Source organism: Bos taurus, chromosome 24 (genome assembly GCF_002263795.3).
Source record: "Bos taurus isolate L1 Dominette 01449 registration number 42190680 breed Hereford chromosome 24, ARS-UCD2.0, whole genome shotgun sequence".
NCBI lineage: Eukaryota > Metazoa > Chordata > Mammalia > Artiodactyla > Bovidae > Bos > Bos taurus.
In genome coordinates, this window is record NC_037351.1 from 36,814,763 (window position 1) to 36,825,173 (window position 10,411).

A 10,411-nucleotide genomic window follows, 5' to 3' on the forward strand; every position below is an offset into this window, starting at 1 on the left:
GGGCATGGCAATCCTCTTCAGTATTCTTACCAGGAGAATCCCCATGGACAGAGGAGCCTGGTGGGCTACAGCCCATGGGATCACCAAGAGTCAGACTCAACTGAGCGACTAACACTAATATGCTAAATGAAAGGCCTCTGTGTTGGGGTTTAATTGCTAAGTCGTGTCTGACTCTTGCGACCCCATGGACTGTAGCCCACCAGGCTCCTCTGTCCATGAGATTTTCCAGGCAAGAATAAAACTGGAGTGGGCAGCCATTTCCTTTTCCAAGAGATCTTCCAGACCCAGGGATTGAACCTGTGTCTCTAGAGTCTCCTAAATTGGCAGGCAGATTCTTTACCAACTAAGCCAGCAGGGAAGCCCATGAAGACCAAATTGTAGTTAACTTTAATAACTCTTTTAATAGATTATTGGTGACTAGCACTTATTCATAACCTAAAAATAAAAGTACAGAATATATTATTTGCCTCTGTTATCCTAATTTGTAAAACAGTAACAATATTTATTTCTACCTTACAAGATTACTTTAAGGATCAAATGATTAAAAAGTTTGTAATAATATTTCATAAACTGCAATGGGGTTGATATAGTTTGCAGATATAAATTTTTTGTTATTAAATCCTAAAATGACTCTGGCTACAACAGCCATGCAACCTTGAGTTGCTATGTACAGTCACTGTTCAACTGTTAAGGGTTTCAAAGGCTTCTGGAAGCCCTAGGAATTTTGACAAACATTAAAGTTTAGTTGAGTAATTGAAATTAAAGTTATTCGTAAAACATTGTTTAGAAAACTATATATTGAGGGTGAACTGACAGATTTAGACAATAAGCATATAGTTAATCAATATAAACAAATTTCCTAACAAGTGTGGTTTGCTGGTGCACTCAATGTCTAATTTCTTTTTTTTTTTTTTTCCCTAATTTCTGATAAACAACTCTTGAAGAAGCAAAATGAGCCAAATTTTCACATTCCCTGCTTGGAAAATATGCCCTGTAGATATTTAATAACACATTCTGCTTTTCTGAAATCATTAATATTAGTATATGCAAACTTACCTTCAGGATCTGTTTTAATTACAAATGTGTCATGCATAAAACATGTGGAATCTTTTCAACATGTTCATTATCCTCTACCCCATTCTTCAATTCACAAGGCAAGTTTAATTGTGGTCTATTCATCAACTCTCCTTTAGTCTTAAGGTTTCTGCAGATATTGGTTCAGCTGAAATTTTTAGAAAACAGTCCTCTGGCAGGTTACCCCTGATTGGGTCCCACTTGAGAGGACAGTACTAATCAATGCACTGGAAAACACACAAGCACCAAAGCCACACTAAATCTATGCGCCGTCCCTCAGGGCTCTGATTATGGAAATAGATTCACATATTTTAACGATAATATCAGCAGCCACAATTCTTTCTCAGAAGAAACCTGAAGCAGTCATGCAGATTAGCACCGGCTTAACATTTTTAAAACTTTGTTTTTAAATGGGCTTCCGAGGAAACTACAGCCTCCCTGCTTACTTATTCTCCCTACTTCGTTAGAGTAACATGAGCTTAATTAGATTTATGTTGAGGCTATGTGCTCCTCTAAAGTCCGAGTTTCTATGAACACTGAATCATTAAACAATTGCAGTGGAAACATTTAAAAGAAAAAAAATCTTTTACCAAATCAAAAGAGATTCAAGAAATCCCAAGCTACCTGAGGCTAGAGGGTTTGAAATGCAATTAGTTGGTAGATATACTAATATTTATTTGAGACAATGGACCAGAATTTGATTCTCAGATGAGGAGCTAAAGTAAAAAGCCATAGAGGCAAACTTGTACAGAAAGCTAGAGAACTTAAGGAGAAAAACTAAAGTAAGAAGTTGTTAGAATTGGGTGGTGGTGTTAAACATTGAGGACATCATAGGTGATTTTTTATAATAAGGGCTAGGTGTCCTGAGGAGAGAGGGCCTAATTGAATCGGCGTTCAAGTGGTTGAAAGGAAAGCAATTTTGACCAGCCACCAAAAAGTGGTTTTGAGACTCAGATAAAAGAAAAAAAAAAAAAAAAAAAACTGTCTCTCCCCAAAAGGAAGGAGGAGACCAGGGGGAAATAGCTCTGTCCTTATACTAGAGTAACTGTTTCATATCCTTTTTTTCCAAGATACATGACAGATGACCAAATGATGTTTCCTTTTAAGATGTATCTCCCACAAGCAATTTTTAAAAAAAGCTAGGATGTAGATTTGCAATTTTTCACCATATTTCATCCTTGTTTCTTCAACTCTAGAACTGTTAATGTGCGACTGTACCATCTTTGTAGGGTAAGTACTACATGGAGAAAGTTAAATTATTCATTACATGGAATATTTACCTTATGATTTAGACAACTCAGGTTGTTACCGTACCAAGCAGAGAGTGAGACAAACTAGGAAGGGCAACGGAGCTTCCCAGAGAAGGCCAAAGTATCTGTCCACTTGTCAACAAGTTCATGGAAGCCCACAGGTTAAAAGATCTGAAACCAGTCACTCACGACCAGTCCTCCACACCAGGAGCCAAGACACCTCTACCCAAGTCACACTGCCTTCTACTTTGAGGGTGATCAATAATGCGTGCTCAGCCATGTCCAGTTCTTTGTGACCCCATGGACTGTAGCCCACCAAGCTCCTCTGTCCATGGGATTTTCCAGGCAAGAATACTGGAATGGGTTACTCAACCCAGGGATTGAAACCACATCTCTTGCATCTCCTGCCTTGGGAGGAAGATTCTTTACCACTGTGTCATGTGGGAAGTCCATTTTGAGGGTAGGAAATCAGAATAAACAAAATCCAGTCTAAATTTTTTAAATTACAACATATGAGTTTTAAACTTTGGAAACCTTTGAGAATCTGTAAGCTCACAACTACCCCACATCACACCAACCAACACAGAATTTTCTTTAAAATACTAGGTAAAGAATAGATTGTGAAAACAAAATGTTGGCCACCCAGGGAACTTACCTGTGATTTGGAACTGGTTGAAAGTATGCATGTTAAATCACTTCAGTCGTGTCCGACTATGTGTGATCCTATGGACTGTAGCCTGCCAGGCTTCTCTGTTTGTGGGATTGTCCAGGCAAGAATACTGGAGTGGGTTGCCATTTCCTCCTGCAGGGGATCTTCCAAACCCAAGGATTGTACCTGCATCTCCTGAGTCTCCTGCATCGGCATGCGGATTCTTTACCACTAGCACCACCTGAGAAACCCGGTTAAAAGTATGAAACTGGGGAATTCGCTGGAGGGCCAGTGGTTAGGACTCAGAGCTTTCACTGCCAGGGTCTGGGTTCAATCCCTGGTTGAGAAACTAAGATTCCACAAGCTGTGCAGCATGGCCAAAAAAATAAATAAATTTTTTGAAAAATAAAACCCACCATAGGGTACTGAAAGATACAGAGAAAAAAATCAAAACAATCTTCCGCGTCTTTCAGAAAGCTTACTTTTCTCCCTTTCCAAGATGCAGTACTTATTGTTATCCCTCTTCAGATGCATCTACCCACATACTCCCAGCAAGTTTATTTACTGTTTCTGTTTTGTCTTATCGCTCCAGTTAAATTGCAAATTTCAAGTGATCAGGACTGTACCTCTCTCAGCCCTTCTGGCAATGCTAGACACCAAGAAGCCTTCCTACTAAATTCTTTTTTTTTACTTTGGTAAATTCTTATATGATTAATTAATTAAGCAAATTTGATTAACCCCTACATTTCTCTAACATTGTTTTCTTGCCATCTATTATTTTTTGTGGCTTTATTTAAATGTAATTGCAATTGTAATGTAAATAAAATACGTTTATGGCAGATGTTATAAACTTAAAAGTAAGAAAAATATGTCAGACACATCATCAAAAATTAAACATACTTTTTATGTATTTATAAATTCTCAGGTCTTAGTTGCAGCAGGCAGGCTCTTCCTCGCGGCGTGCAGGCTTAGTTGTCCTGACGCATGTGGGATCTTAGTTCCCCAATCAGGGATCAAACCTGCATCCCCTGCATTAGAAGGTGGACTCTTAACTACTGAACCACAAGGGAAGTCTCAAAAATAAATATACTTTTATTATTGAACGGCACCTGGTTTTAGCATGAGAATAATGGTGAGCTCTTAGAAGAAATAGACCAAAATGTATATCTGATTAATAAGGAATGTTTTGTCCTACATATTAAACTCCTAATAAGTTGTTTTTTATTTTAATATATCATTCTAATAGGTTCTTTTGCATTAATTTTACTATTGAAAGTTACCATCTTACTTCCAGAGTCACTTCCTTAAAGATAACTTTTATCTCAATAAGTCTGAGAAAATATAAATCTAAGCAAGACAACTTAGAATAACTTAATTTATAGAGATTTGCATTTACAGCCACATTATTAAATTCAAAATTAAAGGTGAGCACTGCCTAATCGTATGTCCCTGGCCAGTTTTGCAGAAACCCCAATCTAGAAGACAGCACAAAAGCCAGTGATTTGATTTCTCATGTTTTGTTCATTACAGAGAAAATTACAATGAGGGAAAGAGATCAACAAAAAGTCATGTGTAAGGAACTTGAATTCCTCAAGGAACAGAGGCAAAATATTAGGTCAGATCAGTGATTCTCACCCTGTGCTGAAAGCTGAAACCTGACATGCTTCTAAAAAATAGCAATGCTTGGGCCCCAGCCCAAGATTCTAATTTATTTGTCTGGGAGAGTCCCAGGCATCTGTAGTTTTGAACGTCCCTCCAATGATTTTAATGTAGAGCTGGAGTTGAGAATCATTAGATTAAATGATATAAGATTACACATAAACCTTTAAAAAAAAATCTTACATTTTCCCTCTGTCTACTTTCCAGTCCCAATTCAGGCAAAGTTAGAACTGTCCTTTAAGAAGAACTTGCTTTATGTAGAAATAAAAATCAACATACACACACACATATAATATCCTGTCACTTGCAGGATATTCATTGAGGAGAGAATGCAGCCAACATCCACAGAGAAGCATAACTAAGGTTTCCCTTGAAATCCATCATCAAAATTATTCTGTGTGTAGCTAGAGCCAAAATCGTAAAAACTAAGTTTATAAATAATGTTAATTAACTCTTTTATTCTTTTGTATCTACATGGACTCTTTTGGTTTAAAGTGATAAAACTGAAATCAGCCTAGTTTAAATGAAAGAAAACGGGGGAGTGGATGAATCAGCTAAAAACTGCAAAGGATCGTCACAGATCCACATTATCCACATTAGATCCAGGGCCCAATGTTACCGAGACCTGCTTTCTCACTCCCCTAGAACTCCCGTGTTCCCATTCTTAGTTATGCTTCTCTGTGGATGTTGGCTACATTCTCTCCTCAATGAATATCCTGCAAGTGACAGGAGCCCCAGGTTCGCATCTTTGCAGCAACCTTACCTAAAAGGCAAAATGTGATCTCTCCTGCTCCTCCAGAAGAAAAGTCCCAGACAGTGACTCTGATTGACATAAGCTGTATCACAGGCCCATGCTAAAAATGTCAACATATTACCTATCTACAAATAAATCACTTGAAAGCCAAACTGAGTTTTAAAACATTAACAGGAATGGACATAGGAAAGAAGTAGAGAGATTCAAAGACCAATCAGCAGAACTCTGTTTGTCTGAAACAAAATAACATATTACAGGAGATGCAATAGTTGATTTACAGAAATAGTCAAAGGTCATATCAAGAACAGACTTTTATCTTAAAGTGATGAACTTGATTTTTATTCTGAGAGCTGAGAGGGCCACAAAAGGATTTCAGCGGAAGAATGAGATGATCAGATTTGTTTTAGCAAGATGACTTCGGCATGTGGGAATAGACTGAACAGAAAGCATTTTAAAAATAGAAATCCGTTAGAAAGATATTTCAGCTTTCCGCATGAAAGGACATCTAAACTCATACTAAGGCAACAGTAAAACAAACAAAAACAGGAAATGGACTCAAGAAGAGTTTAAGGAACTGGTTATCTACATTAAACGAAGTGGTGTATGGAGTACTCAGAAAGGGAGAGGGTACAGAATGACTCAGTGATTTCTGGCTTGAGAAACTTGGAAGATAGTGATGCTATCCACTAAGAGAATTCCGGAATAGAGGCAGATTTGGAAGGGGATTATCAATTCTGTTTAACATATTGAAGTAGACTTATCTATAGGATCCAAATGGAGATCAATTCGTACTATAAATTCAGCCTAAAGATCAACCTTAATTGTAAAGTCATGGCGTTAGGTGATTTGTGCATAACTCCACTGACGTTCACTTTTCAGGACACAGGAAGAAGTAGGAGCAGTTAGCAGAATGGGGTACCATGTATTTTTAACAAATAAGGAGTTGGGCGGGGCGGGGGGGGGGGGTAGTATATAATCCCAACCAGAATGGTGTAAAGGGTATTCTAGCTGACAGCATAAGCCCCAAAGGAGGTCCAACGAGAGAGGAGAGACATTTTGAAGGGTTAGCAAGGACAAATGACCACGGACTTCACCTCACCCCTTCCCAGGTCTGTAGTTTGTAGCACTGAAGAGGATGATAAGGGAGTGGGGATTCTGGAGGAAAGCCAGGTGCTCAGGTTTAGATTTCTTTCTTTTTCTGGCTCCCCAGTGTCCAAACCATACCTTGGCCTTGGGAAGAGAAAAGAACAGAAGCCAAAGCAGCAGCAGTCTCCGTCCCCCTTGCCCAGTGAAAAGAGAACTTGTGTCCAGGTCCGGCCAGCTCCACGGTTGACACTCCCCCTAGAGGCAGTCATGGAAGAGTGCAGCCAACCTGAGAAATTCTCCACGGTTCAGGTGGGGTGGGGCTTATTGTTTTGAGGAGAGTCCTAACTTTTTTTTAAGGTTATACTCCACTTATGTCTGGCTCTCCTCCCCCAGAGACTCGCCACCCTATCAGCATGCATGCCCATTTTCTTCTGAGCCTGGTTCTCAATCCTTCCCATTATTAGACATCTTCACAATGAATTCTTTTTCTTCTTAAGTTAACCAAAGTTGGTTTCTCTTGTTTGCAACAAGCAACTCTAACAGGTACAGGTGACAAGTACTTTCAGAGGCAGAATGAAGGATGCACTATACTAAAGTCCCTGGCTCTCCTAAGACCTCTAAACTGTAATATTAGAAGCGTCACAGAGTTGCTAGACATAAAAGCAAAAGTTCAAAGGAGAAAAGTGATGTGACAAAGGAAAAATTAAAGCATTTCCATGTCCAAATACACCATAGCTAAAATTAAAAGGCAAATCAAAAGTACATAAGAAAATGTTGAGGTGTCCTACGGCTTTCCAAAATTAGGAATATTTCTCTTCTCTCGTCAAGACCATGTGTTGGTTGTTTTGATCCCCATAAGAAAGAAATTATATGAGACAAAACTTGTCAAAAGATTTTAGTCTCTATTTCTCATCAAATGTGGAGCCTTGTAGTACTGCCTGCACAATTCCTACACGCTGCCTGGAGGTGAGATTCCACAACCAGGTAGGCATTTCTGGGTTTGAGAGATGGTAAAATACCCTTGGCAATGAGTCTCTTGGATGATTTTCCTTGACCTTGACAGTGAAGCTTCCACTGATGCGTCTACAGTCTTTTCAAGGCAGGGCAGAGGATGGAGGGAGAAGTAAGAAGAAGATCATGTTCCCATCGTTTCACTTGGGCAAGAAGTTACAATTTCAACTGCATATCTAGTTATAATTTCCCTTTACCTTACGTGGGCTACTGAAAGAAACACTTGAAGGCAAACAACCATGATTGCTAACTAAAAAGGTTTTTAGCAGATGAGTAGCCCTTCCATGTTTTCTTGTGATGATCACCTAGCCCACCTCTGGGAAGGGCACAAAAGCGAAGGTCATCTCACTTACACACAGCAGGTTATGGTCACACTCTATAGTCTCCCATCTGCTTCCCATGAGAAGGAAAAATTATTTCACAGTCATTAGGTCTCATGGAGGAAAGGTTCTGATGTTCTTCCAATCCATATAAAATCACTTTGTCTCTGCTCCTTCGGCTCTTAACTGTTGGATTCAGCTTCACTTCCATGGCAGTAAACTTATATATGACTGATAATGACAACTGATATGTTACACTTCAATGAACTCAGTTCTGAAACTACAGAATCCTTTTCCATGATAGGCAGCCCTGTTAATCTGGACGACTCCATCACGTAGGAGGTCCAAATAGCAGGTGAAAAAGCTGGCAAAGAGGGCAGTGAAGGGGACAGTTTGAGAGGAAAAGGTTGCTACACAGAGCCAGGCTGGAATAGCCACACTGGAAAGGGCACAGGCCTAAAGGGGCTGACATTTCAGGGACATGGAAGATGCCAGGGCTTGGAGGCACAGTGAGATTAACTAGTCATCACAGGTTACTGCGCTGGGACAGAATTGCTTATTGTGTGTTGCCTTTGTTAACTGCAGTGCAGGCAGAAATCTCTACTGTACAGAGGACTGATCTGATCTGTGCTCTGAATTGAACATCGGTTTAAAAAAAAAAGAAAAAACTTTTATGCTTTAGCAAATTATAGCTGCTAGTGGACTGAGTTCCCAAGTGAGAGTGAGGCCCATATCACAAGGGAAGTGACCAGCATTCTGATGACCTTTTAAGGAAGCAGAGTAAGGGACATCAAGGCAATGCTCTGTCCTCACCCACAAACTCACAGGACTCCCGTTCTACTTTCATCTTTACACAATTTTTCAATCACTTTGCTTCTATTCTATGTGCTATCTGGTGATTATAAACTGTAAGCCCAGGAGGCCAAGGACAGTGTCTGTCTTTTTCCACACTATCTCCCCAGCACAGTTCCTGATAGGTAGGTATACAATAAATATTTGAGCTAGTAAATGAATTACATTGTTGACCCAAGGGCCACTCTATCTCCCACTTTTTCAAGATGTACCAAAAAACTCAAGAGAAAATGTCTAAAATATTCTCACGTCACTTTTTTAGGCCCTTTTTCTCGGGTATGAGCAAAAGTATTAGTTTACAGGTTAAGGACTTAAAGCAAACTTAAAGCAAACAATAGAAATTGCACATAGGATGCTAAGAATATTATAAAAATGAAGTATATCAACACATGATACCTTCTAGGTTTCACTGCTTTGGGGACAAGCTCCATATATTCATTTCATCCCTACAGACACTTTGCCTCTGCCAGGTGAATGCATGCTCTGCTCTGTTTAGACGGGGCGGTGGTGGGCACATGACTACCAGATAGCAGCATTTGTGTAATTTTACACAGAAATGTCTTGACATGTATAGAAGAGAGTTTTCTAAAATATCGAGTTCCACAGATATTTCAGCAATCAACTGTGGAACACTGGAAAAAAAAAATGACATGAAAAACCTGAATGATAACATAAGAAATACAGTAAAATCCTAAAGTATATTTTGCATAGTAACAATCCTTACCAATATACGTCTTTTAGCAAATATTTGTGACTACTTAAAGAAACAGGGTACAGATTTGTAGCCCTTAAATATTTCAGAAAATAACTGCTTCTAAGTGCAAAACAAATTGACTAATACTCTCTTTGTAAGTTTTTTTTTTTACTTTAGCAACTTTAAATCATTCATAAACTATACATTTACAATTGGGCTACTATTATAGGACATCTTGTGGAGTTATTCAAATCATTAAGTTTCTTCAGTTATTAAATCTAACTTAAAAAGGATTTTCCCCTTGAAGAAGGTAAGGTAAGAAGGTAAGGTACAGTCCTCTTCCCATCCTTAACTCTTCCAGTCTTTCTACTCCACTAAAATGGATTTTTCTCAGCAAAACCATGAAGATTATGGCAATATTATATCTTCTTTAAAATTTCTGCAGCTCTGAATCCTCTGCTAATCCCCTGCTTCTGGAAAACTTTCTCTCTTCCATTTGGGGAGAAAAGAGAACCGGGTGTGAGACCTAACTCCGCCTGCAGGTAGGACTTAACCTCTCTGGGATGCATAAATAAAAGAGGAATACAAGAATATCCTACAGGGTTGTTGTGAGGAAAAATAAGACCCTGTATGTAGCAGCCCTTTGTAAACTGTAAAGTTTTAGAGACACAGTAGTGTATTGTGTTTGGCATGTAAAATTTCAGCTCGCCCTGTCCAAGCTCTCTCCCTGCTCTATTCACCTTCAACACAAGTATCTCCAATCCAACATTCAACATACACTTACTGAGTTCCTACCGTGCAATAAAGCACTATGCTAAGAGCTAAAGATCAAAAGAAGGAATAGTCAAGAGGAAGGAGGAAACCGTATAGGCTCAGCTGTCCCATTGTATTTGATAGAATAGAACAACCTTGAGACATATCATGTACAGAATAATCAAAAAGCTTGACATTTTTTTCAACCAAAGCTTTTTTTCTCATTTTCCTTTCTTTCTGCTTTTTCGCTTGCTAACTTTTAAGAATGTCAAGAAAGGAAACATACATTTTATCTAATTAAAAACTTTC

At 38.8% G+C, this 10,411-nt stretch overlaps 1 long non-coding RNA gene across 1 annotated transcript in view; it reads right to left on the bottom strand.

Moving 5' to 3' along the window:
* LOC112444165 (uncharacterized) overlaps positions 1-6,907 on the bottom strand; it is a 53,532-nt gene extending 46,625 nt beyond the window's left edge. The window contains exon 1 of the long non-coding RNA XR_003032397.2: positions 6,611-6,907. This is a non-coding gene — a long non-coding RNA (uncharacterized lncRNA). The remainder of the gene's footprint in view (positions 1-6,610) is intronic.
* Between the last annotated feature and the right edge of the window lie 3,504 nt (positions 6,908-10,411).